The sequence below is a fragment of the Pteropus alecto genome, unplaced genomic scaffold, assembly GCF_000325575.1.
Source record: "Pteropus alecto unplaced genomic scaffold, ASM32557v1 scaffold137, whole genome shotgun sequence".
In the NCBI taxonomy this organism is placed as follows: Eukaryota; Metazoa; Chordata; class Mammalia; order Chiroptera; family Pteropodidae; genus Pteropus; species Pteropus alecto.
In genome coordinates, this window is record NW_006440135.1 from 1,966,713 (window position 1) to 1,991,781 (window position 25,069).

A 25,069-nucleotide genomic window follows, 5' to 3' on the forward strand; every position below is an offset into this window, starting at 1 on the left:
GTTTTCAGTCTCTATCACAATTAAGATTGGGAAATGATTATCTTACCATCCTTCACGGCACCATATTGGTTCAATTTATTGGCGCCATTGTGCTCAGTGAACTTGGTGGGCTGCAAATATCTTACTGCCCACGTGATGGAGCGGGTGAGGTACAACCTGTGGAAAATCGCAGCGAAGTTTCTGCAGGTCCAGATACATCCCGGCCTGGGAGAGAAAAAGGTAACGTATTGGTCTTTGAGACCCCACCGCTGAAATGGAAGGTCAGTGCTGCAGACCTGGGTCGGCCTTTCTTTTTAGGCAGAGTTTACCGCATCTCGACGGGCAGCTCTGGCCCGTTTATTGGGTAACTTAAAAGTCAAGCAGCTTTGAAGTGAGCTCAGAGATGAGAAGGCAAGGAGCTCTGCCATCTGGTCTCAGACCACGTGGTACACGGAACCCACCACGAGCCCTAGCAGGGGACTAGGTGACGTCCCCTGGACTTTCGGCACAGAGTAACGCCCTTTCTGAAAGATAACTATGACACCTTTTTTTCTGAAATGGCTCTTGGTTGTCTCCGGGCCCTGGGAGAGATTGAATGTCTAACCACGGGACATCCTGTGACTACAACGCACTAACTCATTGAGTCATACAGTTTGATTTCCCTGGCAGCACCCGGGCCAAATGGAAGTGACATCCGTGAGACTGGGTGTGAGCAGGTGTCGAAGGCTAACGCGGCTGCTGGGACGAGAGGACCCCACGCCCCTCAGGGGCCCCACCAATGCTGCGCCTCACCTCTCTACCCAGCCCACAGCTACGGCCTTGTGGGAGGGACCTGTGCCCAGTTGTCACCGTGTTAAGCCTTGTTGGCAGAGGGCTCTGCACGGCGAGCTGGTGACAGCCCCAGGTGCACCTGCGGGGTATCTCACCTCCTCTCAGGTTAGTCCTACACTCAGGTAGTGAAGAACGCTTCTCCCAGGGGCAGAAACGGAGCGTTTCCTGTGATGTTTTACTACTGTTGGAGGAAAGGTGGAGACCTTACCTGCCTGACGGAGAGTTGGCGGAGGTCGGACTCTCGAGGACTTGGAATGAGATTGGAGAGCTGGAGCCGAGGGTGTGTGCGGCACAGCCACAGGCACAGAGTGGAAGAGTATCTGTTTTCAGGGATGCTCGCCAAAGGGCACCGGCCTCTGAGAAGTGTCATGGCGAACAAGTGGACAAGAAGGCCCAGCCTGGGAAGGCCACTCGGCCCTTTCCTGAGTCACCTTGAGTTTTTCCAGTGACTTAGGAGCAAGAGGGTCGCCGTGGCATGGGTGGAGACGGAGGATGGGCCCAATGGCAAGGCTCTCTCTCACAAGGCTGGTCTGTCAGCCCTACTGTGTGCTCCTCTTGTCAAGCAGTGGCAAGAATGAGCGTCAGATATGGCGTCATTCCATGGGTGGTCAGGTGGACATGCCATTCAGGGTGGGGAGCTCTCCTGGCATCTAGTAGGTCGAGCGTAGGCACGGCGAAACATCCCGCGGCACACGGGACGGTCCCTCTCCACACAGAATCGTCCAGCCTCAAACGTCCGCAGGGCCACGGCTGAGAACCCCGGTCTCAATCCTTACACAAGGACACGAAGCTAGTCTACAGCCGCGCCACCCTGAACCGCCCGATCCCGTCAGATCTCGGAAGCTAAGCAGGGTCGGGCCTGGTGAGTACTTGGATGGGAGACCACCTAGGAAGACCAGGAGCTGTAAAAAGTAAAAATAATAAAAATAAATAAATAACTAAAAGGTCCTTGCAATCTGTGAGGTCAACCAAGGGTTGCCTCTCCTAAAAAAAAATAAAAGGATATGAAGCTAAAGACGCTATGGTTTTTTGGGGGGAGTTATTTACAAAAGCGTTTCTTTTTTTCTCAATCGTACCTCATAGCTCAATCCAATGAAAATAGTGAAAGTCATCTGGTTTCAAAGAATCTGCCCAGTTCAGCACTGTTTCGTCACATGGCATCTTGGGTAGATGTCACTGCACTAATGGGTCAGGCAGAGATTACGTTAAGCCCAGAATGAAGCACTGGAGAACAGAACAAGATTTTTTGGGCTCTAAGAAATAAGGGGCAAATGCTGTTAGCAAGCGACAAATCAGGATTAATCAAAGATTAAAGAACACTCCACAGATACTGGATTCCGTTAACCAATGTCGCCATAATAAATAAAAAAAAATTTTTGAAAGCACATGATAAATGAGAAATTATGTTAAGTGTAAATGTACTAAATGTTCTAAATATAATCAGATTGCTAAATAAATCCCCAAATGTATGCTATGTACCATAAAAAATAATAAATAAATGAAAATTCAAAAAATAAAATAAAATAAAAAAAAAACACTCGATGGAACCAGCCTCGCCCGCTGCCTTCTTCCCGGGAGCAGCCGATCCGGCTGACCTTGTCAACATTCATGGTCGTGGTATAAATATGTGTGCATTTTATTAATATGTTTATATCTTTCTAGCCATATGACCATCACAAATATAATTTTAGAACCATTTTTTCACGGAATGAATTCTAATCATAAATGTGAACCTATACCGACAAGACCTCGGTTTTTTCTCACGGCTGCAAAGCGTTCCAAGGTGACCGAGTCCACCAAATCCCACCCGTGTGCATTCCTATCCGGGCTTCGCGGCTTCGGCTTCGGGGCGACTGCTGACACTTGGGGCCCATTGTTCTCAGCGGCGGGGATCCTGAGCACTTCAGGGTCACCCTGGCCTCTGACCACTAGAGGCCAGCAGCAGCCCCCTCCAGATGCCACAGTCAGAACTCTCCTGACTGGCCAAAGCTAACATGTCCTGGGGCCAGAATCGCCCTAGGCTGGGAACCGCCCACTGCGAGTCTTTCTCTGGTTTTCTCTGGCTGGTAAACGGGAGCAGCCTGGACAACCCTATGCTCTCCTCCTCCTTCTACCCAGTGATGCCCAGTGTAAATTCCTACATGCTAAACCCCTGTCGCAAAGCAGAGGCGTTCATCTGAGAACTGTGATGCAGTTTCGTCAAAGTGCTGTCAAAGTATCATTCTTTGAAAGCGAAAAACACAACTCTCATAAACACAGAGCGCGCCTCCGCCATGGATGACCAGCAGGACGGTAGGGCAGGTTCGGCGGACGTGGAGCGAGAGGGCTCAGGGACTGGGGGCGCAGGTTATCCCGTCGTGCTGACCTCGGGCTCTGAACCTTTCTGGGGCTTCCGGGCCCCGTCCCTTTCCCTGACCATCATTCTTTGAAAGCTAAAAACACAACTCTCATAAACACAGAGCGCGCCTCCGCCATGGATGACCAGCAGGACGGTAGGGCAGGTTTGGCGGACGTGGAGCGAGGGGGCCCAGGGACTCGGGGCGCAGGTTATCCCGTCGTGCTGACCTCGGGCTCTGAACCTTTCTGGGGCTTCCGGGCCCCGTCCCTTTCCCTGACCCCAGACAGGAATCCCCAGCACGGCCGTCAGGCGTTTCTATGCTACCAGGGACCCTCGCAGCTTGTGGATTGTCCCACTCAACAGAAAAACAACACGTCACACCAAAGCCGCCTGCTCCTAATGGATCAGACAGTTAGTTCTTGGGCGACTGCTGGACAAGGCCGGCTGTAGCCTTGAAAAGACAGTCATCTTTTTGTCTATTTCTGAGTTCTGACTTTTTTTTCCTCTTAAATTGCCTTCCTAAAACTTTGAAAATTTTACCCTTAATTCAATTGATGCAATTCCCATAACTATAACCAAAATGGGGGATTCTCATTCTTTTATTATATCCTCTCGGACAGGTATCTCGTTCCTGTGTTTCTATTTATTCTACGACATTCTCACAAGTTCCTTGGCCATTCCTCGGCTCCAGTGTATTTGGCTTTTGGCCAGTTTCCTTTTTAAGGAATTTGACTTTTTCTCATTCATTTATCTATTTAGAATACCAGTCATTTGTCTTTTATAAATGTTAGAAATATTCTTCTCAATTTTTCTTGGTCTCTTCATTTAGTTTTTCTTTAAAATAGAAACTTATCTATAGTCAGGGCCATCGTTCCTTTCCTTTCTAGTGCGTTTGGGGATTACATCGGAAAATTCATTCTAAACCCCAGGATTCGATATTTATCTGTTCTTCTAATCCATTTAGAGATGATCATTTTATACTTACATTTGCATTCCATTTGAAGTTCACCTTAAAGGAAGAGGAGAGCTGGAGGTTTGACTTTGTTTCCCAAAGAGCGAGCGAGTGTCCTGGAGTCCGTTCGTTGACTAGCTCATCGTTTGCAGTCCCGTGGCTCGGAGGCGAAGCGCTCCATCGGGAAGTTTCTGGACGGGCTGTTCCGGTCTCTTGATCTGCTGTTGTCTTGGCCACAGGCCACAAAGTGTAAATGGCTGTTCGCGTCATCATTTTAAAGTCACAGCTTTTATTTCCAAATGGTAGAGCGTCTATTTGCGCAGAATTTAGGTGGGTGAAAAGGTGTCTTTTTTTTTTTTTTTAGGACAGTGATTTTTCATGGTCTTGTCAGGCCAAGTATTTCCCTGTTAAAAAGATATTTTCCCTTCTAAGCGAACACTCGGAGGTCATGGAATTTCCCTCTGCGTAGGAAGCCACCTGTCCCACGTGTTCTCACCCGACCTCCTTTCCCTGTTCCCCGCGTGTCTGTGAATGCTTAGGCCGGAGGCCCAGCGGGATGGTCGGCCCGTCGGCCGCTGGCAGAGGCTGCCCGGGGAACTCGGGAGCGAGCGGCGCCGCCTCCCGCACCTCCTCCGCTTGGGACGCGGCGTGGCCGGATTGCAGGCAGCGGAGAGTCGGCAGAGCTTCCCGTATTTGTTTCATTAACTTCCAACCGGTTTTCTCAAAGTGGGCTCCTCGAGACCCTTGAGATCTAGCAGAGTGGCTGAGGAACGTGCTTTCTGGAGCAGATGGTGGAGAACCGCCCAGCTAAACCACGTGGAGCAAGTGTCTCTGCAGCAGGCCTTATCAGGGCCTTTAATCCATTAATATCCTGCGCGTCTCCATGAGTGTGGTGGTTACAGACCTCCGTGCCCTTCCCCAAGAAACAGCCTCGAACGACTCAGCGAACACCCGCTTCCGAAGCCCTGTGGCCTGGGAAAGACTTTGTGGCCCGATACTATTATTTTTCCACCCAAACTGTGAAAACTGCAAAATGTTTCTAACAGGGAAAATGAAGACACTGCGATTAAAGATAACCACCGACGGCAACGAGTCCTCCGCATCCTTCTCCGCGGCTCCGGTCGCTTCCCGCCGCGGAAGGTTGGGGGCGGGGCGGGGAGGAGGACTTAGTGTCCTTTCTGGGGCCACCTGCTGCCCTCTGGCCGCGGGATGCTGCGCCGTGCTCGAGAAGCTGCGTCTGCTGGTCGCCGGACGGACGGATGGCGTTGGGTTTCCTTTGCTGCGTGAAGGTCACCAAGAACCTAACAGTACGAGCCCCCGGTCGTTCATGAGCTCGCAGTCCGCCAGGTCAGGAGTCCGGGCTCCGTGGCGCGGGGTTCTCTGCTCAGGGTCTCACGCAGTGAGGCCGGGGTGTCGGCCAGGCACCCCCTTCCTGGAGGCTCAGGGGAAGAGTGCGCTCCTGACTCCAGCGGGCTGTCGGTGGAAAGCGGTCGCTTGTACCTGCAGGGCTGAGGGCCCGAGGTCCCAGAGGACGCGTCCATGCCTGGCCATGTAGTCAGGACGCATGCGAACCCCAGGACCCCCTGAACGCTCCTGGTGACAGCCTGGCAAACCCCCGCCCATGTGTGGCTGCCCGCAACTAAAAGCATCTGTGAGGTGGTTCCGTGGCCGCCTTTCAATGAATATTTCAAAAAGAGTCTGTTTTAAGCCTCATTGTCGTCTAAGGTTGGTATAATGATCAATATGTTCGGGGCAATTCAAGAATTAGCAATCATGGCGCCACGTTCTTCACGGAGTGTTAATATAAATGCATTTTGTTGGCCTTCGATGATAAATCGAAAGAACTGCTGACCCCGAGCCCCTAGACCCAGGCTTTTTAACGTGACCGTCTCGTCCTCGTGCTCGAAGCCCTTGTTCCCCAGCTACACCTGACGTCACTTTCTGAGCTCCTGACTGCAGGTTTCTGAAAGTGACTCTTTTTTGTGAAGTTTTGCTGTGAAATCCAGCAAGTAAAAAAACAACTTAGCCCAAACAGACTCCCTGGTGTTGTTGGTTGGGTTGGTTGTAGCTCTCCGTTTTCAGCCAGCGTTGGGGGACAGGGCTGACCCCTGGAGTGATGCTAAAGGACCACCCCCATCCACTCTTCTCTGCGGGAACCGCCAGCTTCTCCCCTGACTGGAGGGAGCTGCGGTGTCCTTCGTCAGCATGCGACGAGCTGACAAGCCCCACGGCGTGGTCCCCTCTGCGCCAGGGCCCCCACCCAGGGGGCCACGTCCCCAGCCATGCCCTCCGAGCTCTGACGTCATCGCTACCTCGGCCCTGAGGCTGGGGCCCGGGCTCATTTTCTCAAGCGGGCCCCACAAATTCCGTTAAGCCGCCTGGCTGTCGTTTCCAGCCACCTCCCCACTGTCTCCCTAGGAGCATCGAAAGCCAGACTCATTCGTTCTCTCCAGCACTTACCGGGGATTGGAGCAGTTGGACGACTGTCCTGTGAGGAGGGCAAAGGGACACAGAGCGGGAGCAGCCCGAGGACCATGCGAGGGAGGGACGATAAGTTGGGAGAGAAAGGCCGGGCCACACAAGCGTCATCGAAAACACCGCGCGTGTCCAGTTGTGCCTTGGCTACAAGGGACTCACGTATCTTATTGCTGATAGTCCACCGTGAGAAATAAAATGCAAGGAGACCTGGGGGGCATTCCAGTGTTTCTCAACAGCTTGGTCTGCAAGTCCGGGGTGTGGGAACAGAGCATGGGGGTGATTAAGGAGCTGCTCTGGGCCCCTCGCCGGTCAGTAACTGTGCCAGCCCTGTGACAGGCTCATCAGATCTGAGCTCAGTCACTGACAGGAACCGGTAAAACCTCTGAAATCTCAGAGACAGAGAGTGGATACGGGGCTGGCCCGCCTCAGATGCAGTGTCTCGCCCTGCTGACACACCTCCGATTCCAGAGAACAGGGTGATGGCTCCGAGGTGAGTTATGCCGGGTCCTCCCCTGCTGAGTTCACCTTCCACTGCCCACCTAGATGTGCCTGCCCCGGGCACCAAAACTTTCCTTTCCCTCGTCCGCCTGAGCTTCCCTTCCATCACCAACCCTGGCCCCTCATACCTCCCTCGGGAGGTGGCCGTGTGACCCTCACATCCTCAGAGCTCAAGTCCGCAGAACGTCCATTGGCTCCCTGTCCTCTGGGTCCCTCTTTCTGGCCAGGTCGCTCGCCCCCCATCCCTGGGAGGGGCTCCCCCAGCATTTCGCCCCTTCCTCTTGACCCCCTCACATCTAGGTGCTCGAGGAATGAGTTCTAAACCTCAATAAGGACCTGCTGTGCCCCAGCTCGAAGCCCTCCGCCAGCTTCCTTTCTGCTTCAAGTAACGTTCAGATGTTCCGACGGCCTCGGGCCTGCGTTCTTGGGCGACTCTGCTGTCCACGGGCGGGGCCATGTCCCCTCCCACCTGAGGGCCTTCTTAGTCCCTCTGTCCGGAGCATGCCGCCTCCAGACCCTCCATGCCACATAGGTCTCGTTGAAATGTCCCCTCTCCAGTGAGGCTTCCCTCTCCCCCGGATGCTGACTCAGGGGGGGCAGAAGCGCCCCAGACACTAAGGACACAGGGCTGGCACAGGGCTGTCCCTCAAGCATTTGGGCAACGAACAAATGCATCGCGGAGTGACGTCCCTGGTACCTCCGGAGGGTTAACCATTTCAGCCAAGAGCTGAGCTCAGTCGCCTCGGTACCTGTGGTCCAAACACTGTTCCAAGCGTTGGGGGGCTCGTGGGGCTGTGCCGTCCAACACGGCCACACGCGGCTCTCGAAATACAGATTTAAATGGACATAAAACACAACGAAACATTCAGGTCCTCCGTCACTTACGCGCATGTCAGGGGCTGTACAGTCACAGGTGGCCAGTGGCTGCCTATTGTGGACTAAATGTTTGCGTCCCTCCAAAGTCACATATTGAGGTCCTGGCCTCCAGGGTAACGGTGTCAGGAAGCGGGGCCTTCGGAAGGCGATTAGGGTCCGGGGAGGTCACGGGGGTGGGAACGATGATGGGAAGGGACACCAGAGGCCCTTCTCTGTGTGCCCTGTGAGGATGCGAGGGGAAGGTGGCCGTCTGCGAAGCAGGAAGCGGGCCCTCCTCGGACGCCAGACGCGCCGGCACCTTGACCTTGGACGTCCGGCCTCCAGGACTGGGAGAGAGAGATGTGTGTTGTCTGATCTCCCAGTCTGTGGCGTTTTGTCACAGCGGCCCCGGGCGGGCGCGACAGGGCCCGCTGCACAGGACAGTGGCGGAACGTTCCCGTGACTGCCCGAAGTTCCGTCACACAGAGCTGTTCCGAAACGTGGTACGAAAGACACGCCGGCCTCTCTCAAGGAGGTCCGAGTCGACCGGGGAAGGACAGGTGGCAAACGCCCCTGCCCGGTCCTGGTGGGCGTGTGCACAGGCGCTGAGGACTGGACGCAGAGGCCACGGAGGGTCCCCACAGCTGCCCACTCTGAGCTGGGGTTTCAAGGATAAGCGGAAGCTCATGGAAAGCAGAGTGCGGGGGGCCGGGGGTAGCCCACATGTATCCTGAGAATAAACATGAATGCACAAAGCCCTCGGCAGGAGATGCAGAGCCCAAAGGAGCGTGCGCTCGCCCGTCTCCCTCTCCCCACCGCCAAGCACGTTTTGTTTAAAAGAAAAGCACGCACGGCACTTCTGTTCCTTGGCGAGACTGACACGTGACATGTCACAGCAAACATGCGGGAGGGGTGAGCGAGCCAGGGGACTCTGCGTGGCAGCAGCTTAACTCGCATTTGTGAAACGGAAGACATAGCATAAGACAGCGTGAGGTGCCACACTGTCACGGGGAGGGGGGACTTGGGGGGCTGGAGTCTGGACCTGCAGACGAGGCCCCTCGTGGTGAGCAGCGGTCACAGCTGCAGTGTGGGGCCCACCCACACACAGGGGTGCTCCGCGCTCACACAGCGTCACTGGCTTAGCCTCCGCCTCGCCCCCAGACCGAGGGGCTGATATCCAGGAGTTTCACCCATCCCGACCACCCGCCGCTTTCCCGCCGTGACCTTGCTTCCTGGCGTCCACGTTCCAGTCCCTGGGCAGAGTTTATGCAACCATTTCGCATCCCAGTCTTCCCAGGACCCTTCCCGGGGGTGGGCGTCTGTCGGGTGCCTTTTGTCACGGCGAACACGTGGCCACCTTGCCGGTTGAGTCCCCAGTGCACGGCTGGCCTTTGGCATCGCTCCGGCTCTCCTGCGCCCCGTCCCCAGGACTGTGGGTGGCAGGGAAGTCAGACAGAGGCCGTCAGAGTCCCTGAGGAGCTCTGGAAGTAACCCCACCTAGTTCCCCACGGACCTGCGGGGGTCCGCGTGAGGCGGGCGTGGTCGGCAGGCTGCCGTCTGAGCGTGTGTCTGGGAGAGAGCAAGGTGCAGCAAGAGACGCACGCTGCTCACCCAGAGAGCAAGCTCTGCACCCCACTCCCGGCTACGGCCGCGCCGCTCCCAGGGCACGTGGTGGCAGCTGCCGTGCGTTGTCACGGGTAAGGAGGCTCGTCCTTAGCCTTGTCGGCACCGGCCGCTTTTTGTAGCTTTTGGAGGCTGCCGCTGCTGCCACTATACGTCGTGCTGAGCTCCGCGTGGAGTAAATGTTGGCAGCCACGCCGACTTCAAATTGATATTAATGTCAGGGTTGCTTTGTACAGTTTTCCTGGAGGTTTTAGCGACAACAGACCGAGGCAGGCATCCTGGCACGTGAACCCGAATCGAGGCTCGCATTTTTCTGATGTGTATTTAACTTGGTTCTGGCACAGAGTCTCTGTTTTTCTTGGGTTTTACATCATTTATGAGGTTGCATGGATACACTCTAACAAAACACCATCCATAATCAAATGAGGCTCACGGAAGTAAGAAACGCGCGCCAATTCCAACTAATCTGAGCCTTTATGGGAACAGCTCTTTGCTCTGAATGACTGGCCGGACATCTGTGTCAACACGTTCGGAGCCGGAGATAGAGGCCACTCACCCTAACGCGTAGCATTTCCAGCTCCGTAGAGAGGAAAATGCTCTTCGGAAACAAATGTCTCAATTAAGCTCTTCTGAGTGAAATCTAATCTCCTAATTAATTGTAACAATAAAAGACATGGATATTTGCATGGGGCGCGTGTGTCGTGCGTGTGTCGTGAGTGTGCGTGTGTGTGTGTGCGTGTGCGTGTGTGTGTGTTAGACAAAAAGAGTTTGCCTTGTTTCACACTGAACTTTCTAATAAAGTGACCTCCAGGCACCTCTGTGGGATCATTTTAGGAAGAAAGCCCTGCGCTTTCCCCCACGACACAGGCATCTGGCCTCCCCGTCCCCTCTAATCCAGGCACTGCTCAGCCATTTCTGGACTGAAAAGAGGCGAACGTGCAGGTAGAGGAAGGCCTGTGTGTTCAGGGTGACCAGAAAGCTCAAGAATCGAATCCGCTGCAAAACATTTCGCACAAGAGTCAACACCTGTGCGCGATCATTCTGCCAGCCCATGGCAGCGCTCGGTGCTTACTGGGGTGGGGGTGGGGGCTGTTCCTCCTGGTGATTAAAAATACACAGCTGTCTGACAGCTCCGCTTCCTAAAGCACCCATTCTCCGCCTGGGAGTGGGTGGGGGCTGCCCCCCTCAGGGCAGAAGTATCTTCTTTTCTGCACTAACGTGTCTCTTCTTGCTGCGGGTTGCTCTCGGCTAGTGATCTGTTTGATCTCTTTGTGACATTGGTTTTTGTCATCTCTCTGCAACGCGGACATCGAATGAGGACGCGATGGAATGAGATCCGCACACATCGGCAGCCAGCCAGTTTTCTTGGATTTAGAAACAGTCGTGGATGTCGCCGCTGAAAGACCAGGATGCTGTGACGACGTGGCAGCCTGGGGGGCGGCTGACGCTCCGCCTCAGTTTGCCTGCGTGGAGAGCTCAGTGCCAGTGGGACGTTTCTGTCCCATCTGAATCGACTGGACGCACCCACTGCTGTCGGGGTCAGCAGCTGCCTCTGTTTGATCAGCTGCGTCCGCCGTGGGCATGCAAGGCTTTCCCGAGCCCTCCGAGGAGGCCACCGCAAAACCTCTGAGTCACTTCGTCAACTCTCTTTCAACCCAGACGCAAATTCCTGGAGTTTAATAAGATGAGGTTTTAAATGAAATGGGGTTTTCTACTTAAAGGTCTGTCCCTATTGCATGTGGCTCTGCTTAAGGCCCTGAACTGTGGTACGGAGAGCAGGCGATGCGGGGGCAGCTGGAGATACTTCAGTCTCAGACCCGGCAGGTTCTTTGAATTAATAACACCGTTTGGATGGAATCCAGTTGTAGCTTTCATCCCAGTCTGGACAAGCAGTTTTATCTTTGTGTTCCCTCGAGTCTGTCCTTCTGCTTTGTCAAGTTCACCTACGAGGCCAGTGATCATGCAGCAAAACCAGGGAAAACCGCCCAAATCTACCCAGGTCACGTCCATATGAGCTCGCAGGCCTCCTTCGTCACCGGTCTTGCTGCTTGGGAGACGGTGCTTGCCACGACCAAAGGCACCATGTCTCCCGCTGGTCTGCCACCAGCTCCTGCCACCAGCTCCTGCCACGTCGACTCCAACGTTTCTAGCCTGGCCCTCCGTGTTTTCCCCATTTGTGCTTTTTAAAAAGCCTTAGATTGTTGTTGCTGTTGTTGTTGTTGTTGTTGTTGCAAATTTAACCAGGAAAACCATTTATTACCTTTACCGAGGAGCCCGAAGCTTTCGGGAGAAGCGATGGGCTTTTATTTTGTTTCAAAGTCGGCGAAGCCGGAGGCCAGGAGGCACAGTGTGTCACAGTTGAGTAAACCCGGCCTTCTGTTGGACAGCCATCCACGGCATCACGAGAGCTCCCTAGGCCGGCACCCGCACCTCGGAATTCAGTGCTAAGCAGGAAGCTGGTTTCTGCATCAGCACCCACTTTGCAAGATGCAGCAGGAGAGGATGCTCAGATGTTCAAGTCGGTCTCACTGAGATAGAGATAGTGCTTTTCTGCAATAACTTTCCTGTGCATGTCCCCCGTCCGTGGGACCCCTGCCCTCGGTTGTATTGTGACTTCACTGGACGGTAGCTGGGCGGGGCCAGCCTGCCTTGATGATATGTTGTAGAGAGCGGGGTGACTATCGAGCTAAAGCCTCACGTTGGCCCTAAGCACCACCCCCCCTTTCTTCGGTCCTCGGAAGATCAAGCACCTGCACCCTTCGTCCATCCGATGCACTACGACTTCTAAACGCCTCGCTTTGAAAATGCTGCATGTTGCTAACAGATCGGTGGGCACAAAAAATCCAGAATATTGTTTCTTGTCAAATAAATGGGTTGGTCACAACCTGTAGACAGAGTCCAAATCGCTCGCTTTTGAATGAATGACAAGACCCCATAATATTTAGACTCAACGGGTAATTTTCATTCAGGCTTAGTTTGTTAAGATGGGAACACGAAATACAAGCTTATTCATTTGAGTGTAAAATAAGAATTAGCTTGCTTTGGTGGACTACAGGTAAACTCATTAAAACCCTGGGACTTGGGAGCAATCCCGGGTGGTCCAGCTGTGGAAATTGACACGGTGCTAACCCAGACGAAAGGAAGGAGTTGATGTCGGTCTCCACGTGCAGATTTACCCGCCTGCACTGCTCCTGGGGTGCTGCCGTGGCTTAGCGCATCCTGAAGGAAAATCCCTTTGGTCATATGCACGCTTGGACGGCCTCGGAGAGTGTCTTTGACCGAGAAGCGCCTTGGGCCGTTGGAGCAGTTGTCTTGGGCTCTGCTCTTGATTTGGGATTTATTTTTATGGCGCTGTTATTAGTCACGTCCTTAGAAAAGCAGACAGCTCGGTGAGGCTCCTCCTCTTGGCCACAGGCTCTCTGGAGCCAGTTCCACAGCAGGACCCACAAGCCAGCGTCCTGTGGGGGACTCTGCCCGGCCGAGCTGAGGCAAAGGAGGAGGAGGCGACACGTCTCGCCGAAGTCGCCGTGACTTTTCTGAGTCTCTCCCGACAGCGCTCAGGTGCGACTTTGGCACGAGGAGATGCGGGGGGCGGCAGAGGGGGACATGGCGGACTTCAAATTATTGATCGGATTTGCTGACCTGCATAAAAGGTTCCAGTTTCACAGGAGTTGGTTTTCAGTTTGGGGCTGAATATTAGACGTTCAAACCTGGTTGATTTAGGTCATTCATAAATGATCATAATTTGTTCATCTTCTTCCAAAATGTCCATTTTTTATTGACTCAATTAAATGTGTCATTAGAGTGATCGATAACCAAGTTATGGAATGTACATGCTCTGTCATGCCAGTGTGGATAATATTCAGTTTAGTTTTGATATAAAGAAATTTGTGAAAATACCAAGTTTGTCATTTAAATGTTTCAGTTGTAGCTTTTTCTGGAGATATTGTTCTTAAATTTTAGTTCTAAAGGACTAGAAAAACATGCTTTTAATAATGCCTAATGATTTTCTAACTGTCTGAAAACAAATAATAAAGATCGGTAAAAATGAACTAAGAGTTGACCACGCTTCTTTGCTTCCAGTTTCGGTGTGTTCTGGAAATCTCTGTCCAAGATGGAGAAGATTGACAGGAGGGACTGAACAGACGGGGAGAGGATCCTAGCCCGTCGACCAATGTCACACGAGTGATTTAGCAACAGCTGGACAGTTGCGGGGGGGAAGGCTGGGTGTTCCGGGGTGGAGCTGGCTCAGGGCGGCGCCTCTTCTCTGAAGGACTGATTTTGAGCTGGTCACAGAGCTCATGAGAGGAATCAGCAGGAGCAGGCGGTTGAGATGAGCACGCGAGGCCGGGAAGCGGCTCTCAGAGTGGACGTGTCCACTTCGCACTGAGCCCGATGTCCGTAAGCACCCAGTGTGGAATTAGCCAGCATCCCGGCCATCTCAAGCCCGCGTGCCACCGACCCCTGAACAGGCTGCGGCCGTGCCGTGGTCCTCGTGTCCCTGGATCTGCCAGCGTGACTTCGCTGCTCCTCTCCTGGGCTCCCACAGCCCATGGACAAGATCCTCCCTCAGCGGCCCACCTGCCACAGCCCTGTCTTCGACTGTTCACGTCTCTGTTCATCTTCCAGGCGGGGCTACTGAGTTTAGCACACAGTAGGTGCTTAGCAGACATCGGCTAAATGAATGTGAGGAATGCCCACCAGACTGCCCACTCACTCAGTCTCCTCGTAAGGAGTCACGTGGTGAAGAAGAGATGTGAGCTCGTCCACACTTATCTCCCGGAAAAACTGTGCGATGAAGACTCAGCATCTCACTGATCCCTTCTTGAAAATAACCAAATATTTTTAAACTCATTCCACCAACCATTTTTGTATTAGCCACTTTTCTGAAGATGAGACAGACACACCGCCTTCGGGCAGAGCGGTCCATGCCCTTCCCTGCTGTTTCTGTTGTTCCCACGAGCCCTGCCTTCTTCCCGTTTTGCTCAGCGTTCATGCCTTCCTCTCCGCTTGCTCTCCTCTGCTCTCTGAGTCCGTGATGCTCACCACAGCCCACGCAGCCCGTCCCTGAAGTCACGACGTCTCTTTCCTTCTCTCTCCCACATCCGCGAACGCTCACACGCCGTCCTCCTCCACTCAGATTCCCTCTCACGCTCTCCAGCGAGAACTCCCCATCCGACCGGACGGGCCAGCGCATACTGGAGAGACAAGGTCAGTGCGGCCTGTCTACACAGCGGTGCTTCTGGCCGGCGCCCGAGACCACTAATCGATGGGTTATTCTCAAACCCACTTTCCAGGCATACTCATGCCCCTAGAAACATGACACATTCAGAAGAAACACGAGTCACCTAGCCCCGTGACCCAGCACCCACTTCCTGTAGGGTCCATAACCCTAGTGCGGACTCTGGGTTCACCAAGAGACCCTCTCAGCGGGCGGCGGGGGTGGCTGCGGTTATAAACACCATGGCTGGTGACAGCGAGGTCTGTGGGTAGACTGTGGGCGGTGGGGTTATTCTTGGGATGGTGAGGGGAGTGGCAGCCACTTAGGGGTAGAGGACCCTGGCATTCTGGCATCATGCCGGCCATTCCTGATGCGGTACTGGACACACCTAATCTGAAATTTGCTGAGTGGAACAGGAGCCATAGGTCGGGTCCAGAGCAGAAGAATGTGAAGGGCATGCCAGAAGGGAGGTGGGAATTAGGCCACAGGGAGGGAAAGGGGCTGGTCCGCGATCGGCTCTCGGGTCATCTGTGGTCACCCACAGTCATGGTTGGCCGAGGTCTACACAGAGCCAAGGCCAAAGTCGTCAAAATAACTCTGCTTGAACACAGACCACACAAACTTGGGATGTTAGCAGCAGAGAGTGACTTCCAAGGCAGCCTGCGAGTCACAAGGTCAGACCGGTTGCCCAAGGTCACAGAGGTTTGGGACTGGTTTCCACGTCCCCCTCCGTTCCAGTGGCCTAGCAACGAAAATGCCACAGTGCAGACAAGTGTGATATAAGGAAGCAATGCTGGTTGCTGCTCTAAACACTTCACACTTTTACCCACAAAACTCCGTCGAGGGTGTAACGTGGGCTTTCGGTTGCTGGATACTTGACTTTCCGGAATCACCGAAAAGAAATAATAATTCACTTGCAGCACCTGAGACTCGTGAGCAGGAAACGGTGTCTCTGCAGATGTGCGTGGGACGGTCCGCTCGACTCTCCCTTGGCCTCCGCCTCCTTAGTGTCCATGTGGCCGGCCCAGAAGCCACCCTGCTCTTTCAGGCCCACCTGCACGACCCTCCCGATTATCCCAGGGATGAAACCTGGCCTGTGCCAGGACACGCCGAGGCTCCCCTCCGGCGTCTGAACAGGAGTCCCCTGACGCCACAAGCCGACCCACGTAAGCCAAGGGCACTCTGGGAGGAAGCGGTCTGGGGTCCCAGCGGCCCACTGAGAGAAGCAAAGATGAGGCCCCGAAACTGAGAAAGCCTGCTGGCACCCACATCTGGGGGCCGGGAACCCCCTGGGGTTCAGAAGCACCCCTCCTCTTCAAGGGATGGTTATTCAACGCTCCCTGGGATGCTGTTGACCAATTAATCGGTGATCTGCTTACGCTCAGTCAAATCAGGTTTCTGGGTCTTGCCGTCGAAGGCGTTCTATTAACCGCCTTCCGTTCCAGGCTGTAAGTACTTGTTAAAGAAAACTGCCTTGATAGTATTAAAATAAACCAGATAGACACATAAAAATGGCAGTTCTCACACATGGGGTGAAGAAAGTAGAAGGTGAACTCGGAACATCTTATCGTGTCAGAAAGTAAGAAAATCATTAAAAACAAAAAAAAGATGGAGCCTTTTCATGAGGACATAGGACCCACTGGAAGGAGCTCCCACCAGCGGGATCTGGGACAATTCGCATTTCGACGTAATTAACGAAGTGATGAATTGTTGCAGAAAAGATCTGAATCCATATGCGTAATAAACAGGTATTATGGAAATAATTAATAGATAAAGAATAAACAATAGACAATTATTGAAATGAAATCAACGGGACGGAGGCGACCCCCGCTCCCCGCAGAATGCGGGCCAGGCGGGCGAAAGCAGAGGGCTTGCTGAGCTGGAGCCGCTTCGTCCCCGACAACGCTGTGCGGGGTGGCTCGGTGGATCGTGGTCAGCAAGGCTCAGGGTGTCGGGGGCGGGATGGACGTCGATGAGCGGGTGGATCCTGGCGCGTCTTACAGTGCCCTGCCACGGTGTCTCATTAGAAGCAAGGGGTAAGCCGGAGCGTGGAGGTGCTGGGCCGCACCATGATGGGAGGCCAGAGACCCCTCGGCCGCGGCCCGGGGTGCCACCCCAGACGTGTGCTCTCCCGCACACGGCGCTGTGGTTTGTGAAAGCAGGTCTATTTTCAGGAGCATGATGTGTGCAAGCTATTCTGAAACTATTGGAAAATATTATGTGTATACACACATGTATACAGAGAGAGAAAGAGAGAGAGACTGAGAGAGACAGAGAGAGAGACAGAGAGACAGAGACAGAGAGAGACAGAGACAGAGAGAGACAGAGAGAGACAGAGAGAGAGAGGGAGAGGGACAGAAAGACAGGACAGAGAGCAAATGGCAAAGCAGATGGGTAAAACAGTATCCGCAGTTGCTTCTGAGTGAAGGGCTTACGGGCGGTCTTGTTCTATTTTAAAACGTTTTCTCTATTTTGTAATTACTTCCAAGTAAAATGCTAACGGCACAGCAGAAGCGGGGCTCCCCTCCCCGCGGAGGGGTGCGCTCCTTGTCAGGGCAGCCCCCGCGGTCTCCGTCTGGGGACCTGCTCCGCGAATTGGGTAATGTCGCAGCAGGCTGGGCCGCTTGCTCGTCTCCTTGCGTGCCTTTCTCCTTTCGAGAAGGTTTGTTTCAATTAACCTCCAGGTAGCAGTGGGTGGAGGAAGCCCAGCCGTGTGCAACAGTAAGGTTTAGCTCTGGACCTGCGGCCTCAGAAAAACTGTAAGTAAACAAAACACAGGGGATGTCATTTGATCTGGAAAAAGGCTCGTTAAATAGCCCAGGATGTGGGAAACCAAAGATATTTTAAATTTCATGGGACCCTCAAGAGTGATTAAGAGGTTGCGATACTGCCCGGTGGTAGCTGACATCAACTGGAATGAAACCACGGCTAAGAACTAAAGCCCCAAATATAAGAGAAAGAATTAAAACATAATCCAGCATCTTATACTCCCAAGACTCCAGGGATCCTCATTTCTAAGGGAAGCATCACGGGATCAACGTGCATCCGCCAACGCCTGGGCTCCTCGGGACTCGCCGGCCCCTGCGTCTCTGTGTGCATCGCGTCATCGCAATATCTAGAGCTTAGGGGGCTGTGTGGTCGCCGTGTGGCCAAGCTCAGTGCTTCGTGGAATGGAATCCCCGGCCAGCATGAGGGACGGAGAAATGCAGATGATCAGGCCCCGTCCGGACCTGCCAAACCAGAGCTCTGGGTGTGTTTTCATGGGCCCTCGGCTGACCCCAATGTCCACTATGGTGTGAGTACCACAGGCCCCTCCTCATCTCCCAGCTTAGATTTCCATCGGAATGAGAGTCGCTCAAGGAGGAAGGTTTTAATCCAGCTCTGTCACTCCCTGTAACCTCGGGTACAACATGTCGAATTGTCAGGCTTTGCTTAAACTCAGAAGATTTGATCAGAAGTCTTGTCTTTCATTTCTCTTTTCTTGTTATTTGGTTGATTCAAAACTATATCAAATTGGATTTATCTCATTTGAAGGGGTTCTCGACCTTGCCGCCAAGTGACACACCGGAATTTATTCCTTTACTGATCTCTCAACAGACGAGGACTCATGAAGCATGTCAGATTGTCTGCTGACGGGCACATGGCCATGGGCTGGCACATGACGGAGGCTCCAGGTCCCCTCTGCCCCACCAGGGTCTGGCGGGGAGCGTGCTTGGTGAAGGGGTTCTCTGGCTCGGAGCAATGCCTGTATCTCATGGTCTGGTGCATAGCAGATGTTCAATACATACTCTGTGATGAGTGAATCGGTGAATTAATGATAAGGGGTCTTTATCCTGCATCCCGGGGAAAAGCAACGTTTATGCTAAAACTTCAGCTATAAACCAGAAATATCTTTGTAGGCATTTTTCAGAGCTCTTGGTCTTTCTGTAGACCCTCTGCTCCCTCCCCAAGGTCACGGCCAACAGGGGATGAGGTACGGACAGCAAAGCGTGATGGGGTGGGGCAGACGGAAGCAATCGTCAGAAGCTCACGTGCCAGCGGTCCAAGGCCCCGCCGCCTCACCCGCCAGGCGCAAAAAAAAACTCGGGAGCAGGTGTCCGAAACGGCTTCGGAGGTTCTAAGTGGCAAAGACTGAACCCGGATCCGGACCCCCAGCCTTGGCAGCCTCACGCGTGCTGAGCGCCTCTGACACATCTCATTCTTTGGGTTCAAACTCTTATGTAGTAAGTGAATCCGCACTTTGATCACCAAGAGTTCCGGATTCAGATGGGTCCGGGGCAGGCGTGGGGAAGACAAAGGGACCGAAGAGGAGGCAAGAATCTGCTTTGCAGAGAACGTCCTGCCCCCCCTTCCCCCCCTCCCCCCGCTTCAGCGTCTCGGGTCCTGGACGCCCAGCCTCGCGTCTGCCACCGCTGCCCAGGAGACTGTCCCCAGCACAGATGCTTATCCTAACCCTTCTGGGCAAGTGCAGAGAAATAAAGATTTATGGAATTGCACCTTCTGGGCCCAGCCAGCTCTATTTGCTAAATGTGTCTGGTGTCCTGGTGATGCTTTGTGTCCTGCAGACGGCAAGTGCTTTTAGCGACAGAGAAATGGACATCCACAGCGGGCGGGGCCACCGTGCCGCTGGTTGTCTCGAGCCCCCACACGAGCCTTGTATGTCCGGAGGTTGCTGAGGCCAACGCGCTCTGATGCACGCCTCGGGCTTCTTCAGCTGAGGTTAGAAAACACATTTCACTGCTTTCTGTTGTTGCAATCAGCTTTCTGAATCGGCTCAAACGCGTATCCCTTTATTTAGGCAAAACTACAGGAAACATTCAGTTAAAAAGGTTGCGTTTTAAACTTCCAAACCTAGAGATCAAGTTTCGCAGAGACATCCCATGAAGGTTTGGGGTGGGCTGTGCTGGTTGTCAGGCAGTTGTTTATTCCACTGGTCATTTTCCATCAAAGGTGACAGCTGCTCCTAAGCCAGACTCCTAAGAGCCCGTAACAGTGGCCCATGTGGGAAAAGACCCCTCTGCAAAGCCAGTGATCCCCCATTTCCTCAGGATCCCCAGATCCAAACTGGGGACTCTCACCAAAAACGGAATCTGCCGGCAACTTGATCTTGGGCTCCCGGCCTCCAGGACTGTGAGAAATTAGTTCATCTTGTTTGTCAGGCGCCCGGGCTACAGGTTCTGTTACAGCAGCCGCCTCAGCGAACTGAGACGCGGAGAGAGACGACCCGCTGTGTTTGTCTCCTGGAAATGCGGGTGCTCACGGAACGAGATGCATCTGTGCGAGGAGCGTGGGGAGCGCGCGTCCGGCAAAGTCCCGCGGCAACGTGTTCCCCGCCGATGATTGCAATTCCTCTTCTGTACGACGGAGGACCCGCTCGTCACTCGCATAGGGACATGAGTTCAGGCTGTGTCTAATCCTACGCAGCGATTTAACTGATAACTGACTTGACAAATCATGTCGGAGGTTTTTAAAAGGCAGCCCAAAACATTAAGAAAATCTAAAATATTTATTCCGCAGCATGTCCTTCTTTTTTCTCTTTCTCCTTGGAATGTCAGAGAATGCGGACATTTCATCTTCGCCTGACTTTAAAAAACGATCGCGTTAGTCAGGGGCCTCAGACACGGTGCATCGTCTGGACGCCTCGATTCTCCGAGCCCGTGTCTGTTTTCCCGGAGACACGGCGCCTCCCGGGATTCTGCAGCTATGTGGCCCGTGCGGGTCTGCCCGGCGGTACCTAAGGTTGTAGTCACGTGTTTGTTCCTTTCATAATATGGAGCAGGCCGGATAAGATGTCCTCGTGACGCTGTGCTTGATGTTTGTGTGTTTCGGATGGGTTTATTTTACTTTTAGGCGTGGGAATCGTTTGCATCCAAAAACAAGTCTCTGTTTCGCGATCGTAGGCTGTTTGCACATTAGAGCATTTCGATGAGTAGGGTTCACTCCAGTTTCTCAAAAATGCCATCCTCTTTGTCTTCTGTAATATTTATGGCCTCCAGCTTGAGAAAAAGCCAAACGTTTTCTTTGGTAGGCATTCCCAGGAGGTGACGAACTTATGACAGCAAATATTGCATCTTTCTGCAGGCGAACGCCTCGAGTCCGTGGGCTTGACACGCGAGACGGCTGATTATATTTTGTGTTCTACGAAGAGCTAAATGTTAAATATTGTAATTGCACGTTTTTCCCCAAGAGAAGTATAGAAACACACAGACAAAAATATACAGAAGTGTATTCACAACTATGATTCCTATTTCATTGTTGAAAATTGGGGTTTTCATTTTTTAAAAATGAACATCTAATTCAGAGGCTTTACAAATAATTTACGGTACTTGGGTGAGGAATGCCACATTCTCTCCAGAATCTAGTAACACTGAACTTTAATGTGTCATACAGGGACGATTGTGAAATTTGGCGAGGCGAATTTCATAGAAAAGTAAAATATGATCTTTTTTTGGCCTCGAATGTCTGATAATTGAGTCATTTAAACCGCTGTGACCTTAACTTCCAGATGTTTTGGTTCTAGTCAACACAACGAAATTGATTTCCTAACAACATCGCGTCGTGTGGACGTGGTCGCCATCCGCCCAGTGACTCGTCCATCAGCCGCCGACTTCTTCCCAAGGCGGAGAGTAGGTTTCCCCTCCGCGTATGTCTGCCGCGTTCCTCCTCTCGCGTAAAAATCAACTTACTTTGAAGAATCTGAGAGAAATACAGAATTTGGATGGCGGGAGCCGTGGAGATTGTCCGAAGCCAGCACCGTGCCGGTGGTGAGACCCTTTAAGAACGTTGTGGGAATGGGGGGTACAACGGACTGCATGTCTGTGCCCCCCTAAATGCTGATGTTGAAGCCCTGCTCCCCTGTGATGGCATTTGGGGGTGGGGCGTTAGGGAGGTGACTAGGGTTAGGTGAGGTCATGAGAGTGGGCCTCATGATGAGGGTGGGGTGAGGCCCCATAAGAAAAGAGCTCTCTCTCTCTGCACCAGGCGAGGACACAGCAAGAAGGTGGCCAACAGCAAGAGCCAGAAGCTGACCGGGCTGGCGTCTGACCTCGGATTTCCAGGCTCCAGACTGCGAGATCAGTGCCCGTTGTTTAAGCCGCTGGTCTGCGGGGATTTACAGCAGCTCCAGTGCCCGAGTAGGTTGTTGGACTGGCGCTTCTTAGCGGTTTGACACGTGGGGTCAGAACACAGCCTGGAAGAAGGTGCGTGTCTGGCCAGAACCACCGGCAGTTTCTTGTTCCATCTGTGGTGCTGAGGGCCATCCCAGCACCCCTGGGGCCTGTGACTGGTCAGCAGTGGTGGTGGCCTGGATTGGCCATGGAGAACCAGCTCTTATAGGCTGTGAGGGCCTCTGGGAAAATTATATACGCCAGAAGCTGCTGTCGGGCTGGAGGTCAGCAGTGTAACGAATCAAATGATTGGCACAATTAGTGCCGCTGAATTATAGCCAAACCACGGCAACCCGAGGAAGCAACTTGATTTCTCAAGAAAAAAGGAACAGATCAGTCCATGGGCAAAGTCTGAAGTAAATGCACACTTTACTCCTACAAAGAATAATGGTAGCGGTTAACGATAGCTACGGGTCCTTTCAGGAATCAGAGATCCAAAATTAAGCAGCTCACGTATTTCTGTACTTCGTGCCACAAGTATTTCTCTTGCGTAATCTAAAATGAAAAGTAATTTTTAAATAGCTGAGTCCATGATTTTCTTAAGTAAAGAACCACCAGAAACATGTACAACAAGGCCTTTTTACAATCGGTGGGATTTCAGCGTCCTGATTGATGAGATGCTTTCAGGGCACTGAGGTGTCACCCCACAGGGGGGCAACCGTGCCAAGCCTGTGTTTATTTATTGCAAACTTAAAAGAAGCACAAGGGCCGTTGGACCGGCATGATTTTAGAAGGATAAGATCCGATGGGAGTGGGGCTTCAGCACGTGTCCAAAACCAATGTTTAGAATAGGGTAAAGGAAGCCCCAGAATGCAACAAAGTACAAGTCCCTTGGCGTTTTCGTTGTGATGTTTATCCCGGGTGGGACGACATTGAGATGCTTCCCCAGGGTGGGATCCGTTCACTTTCTTTCGAAAGCAAAGCCTTGGCTCCAGCGGAGGCCACCTCCTTTCTGCTCTGAAGCGATGAATCCCTTTTCTTCATCCAGGGTGCTGCTGGGCCTCTAGGGGCAGCTATGGCCCCTGCCCCCTGCTGTCCACCTTCTACCCGAGGCCCGGGTGGGCAGACAGCTCCCGTGCCAGTCTCGGTGCCTGCGGGATGGGGGTGGAGTGTGCAGGTTAAGTTTGTGTTGAAACTTTGAGTCCAGTTTAGTCCTGTAGTGATTTGGCCACTAGACATGCACACAGACAGCACTGCCTGAGGCTCGGAACACTTGGGGTGGCTTTGCCACCCTAAAGCGGAAGCGACTGCCTTAGGCTAACCACGTTTTTCCCCTCCCCGAAGGGGAGCCCCAAGTTGGGGGTCAGTTCATCCCAAGTCAGGGCTCAGCTCTGCTTCACGGCGTGGACGGTCCTGGGCAAGCACTCAAGCTCTGCCTTGGTCTCCCTGTCTGCCGCAGAGGGAGAGGGCTGATAACCCCAGCCCTTTGCTCGCAGGAGGATTTTGAAGATTAAGTGAGGAAGGTCACAAACTCCTTGTCTGGGGCTGTGTATCTGTAACGTGTAATGCAAAAAAATCAAAGCTTTTTCAACCGACGGTGCAGGAACCATTGGACGTTCGTATGCCGAACAATGAACGTCAAGTCTTACACAAAAAGTGTCTCAGAGTGGACCAGAGGCCTAAACAGACAACCTAGGTCTGTAAAACTTCTAGAAGAAAATATAAGACAAAATATCTGTGTTGCTGGATTCGAGAGCTCTCAGCTACGATGCCGGGGCATAATTCGTAAACTGAAAAACTGATCAATTGGATTTTATGAAAATTACAGCGTGCTGCTCTGTAAACGATGCTCTTACGAGAATGAAAGACAGGCCACAGACATGGAGGAAATTCTTGCAAGGCCCGTGTCTGGTAAAGGGCTCCTTTAGCAAAATATCAACACGTGAAAGAAAACATGAAACAATGAAGTAAAAATGGGCGAAATATGTGAAAAGATGCTTTGCCAAAGAAGACACGCAGGTGACAAACAAACTCATAGGAAACAGCTCAACACCATCGGTCACGAGGGACCCGCCAGGGACAACCCTGATGCTGTCGCCGGAGGGCGGGGGCCTCTCCAGGCGCCTTGTCCAGGTTCTCGATGTCTCGAATAAAGAACTGAGCAAGACACCGAAATACAGTAGAAAAGGAAAGTTTTATTAGAAAAGAAAGTACAATTCCAGATGTGGAAGCAGGCCGAGCAAGAGAAGCGTGGCTCAAAAGGCCCGGCGACAAAGCCTTTGGGGCTTTTATCCCTTTCCGCTGTGGGTGGAGACTTTTCTCAGAGGGGTGGGCTTCCTTGATTGACAACTAAGATTGACAGGACTCAGTGATTCATCATTTTGCTTTCTGAGCATGTTTGCTCCCAGAATTCAGTCTGTTATAATGATATTAATGAAGTTCCGGGCATATGCATCATAGTATAATGATGGTATAATGAGACTCAGGTGAGTCGAAGGTCGCTGAGGTCTTCATTGGCAGGTGCGAGTGATTGGCTTAAACTGGTACCTAATTCCCTGCCTACTGTTTTCTTTGTGTGAGTTTAAAAAATACCTCTGTCTTGCTTAATTGTCTAGGATAGGATGACGTCAGTGTCTTTGCAGGCAGACCCGAAACCCCCTCACTCACTTTCCTGCCTGCCTATTTTCTGAGAGCCATGAACCCCCTTATTGTTAGTACGGATGGAGAGGGACAGGCGGTCTCTTCTTCCGTATCTGCTTCCTGGTGAGAATGGCCATAGTCCCTCCCTACAGGGCTTTCATGGGGCTCTTTCCTCTCCTGCCTCAGTCAGCGTAGGGTCTTGCGCCGCCTCAGGCCCTAGACAAGGAAAAGAAGACACAAACTCATTGGTTAATATATTTCTTAAAGAGAAAAAAAAAAATCTTTGGCCTGAAGTCCCCTCTCCGCTCAGACTCTGAGGGCCCTGCGGGGGTTAACACCATCTCTGCTTAATGGGCTGATGACCCTCATCAATAGCGGGAGGTCGTGAGGGAGGGGCCTTTTTTCCAAAGAAAGGAGGGAAGAAAACTAGCTTTAATCACAAGATTAACTCTGCAAGAGATGGCCCATCCCATTTCATTTCCCGCTAAAAGATTAAGAATTGACAAGGGGTGCCCATCTCAGTGAGATACCTACACGTTCCTATTGGG

The 25,069-nt window shown here is 52.6% G+C and overlaps 1 pseudogene; it reads left to right on the forward strand.

Moving 5' to 3' along the window:
- The first annotated feature begins 1,603 nt into the window (after positions 1-1,603).
- On the forward strand, positions 1,604-1,721 carry LOC112484104 (annotated as a pseudogene).
- Positions 1,722-25,069: the final 23,348 nt, after the last annotated feature.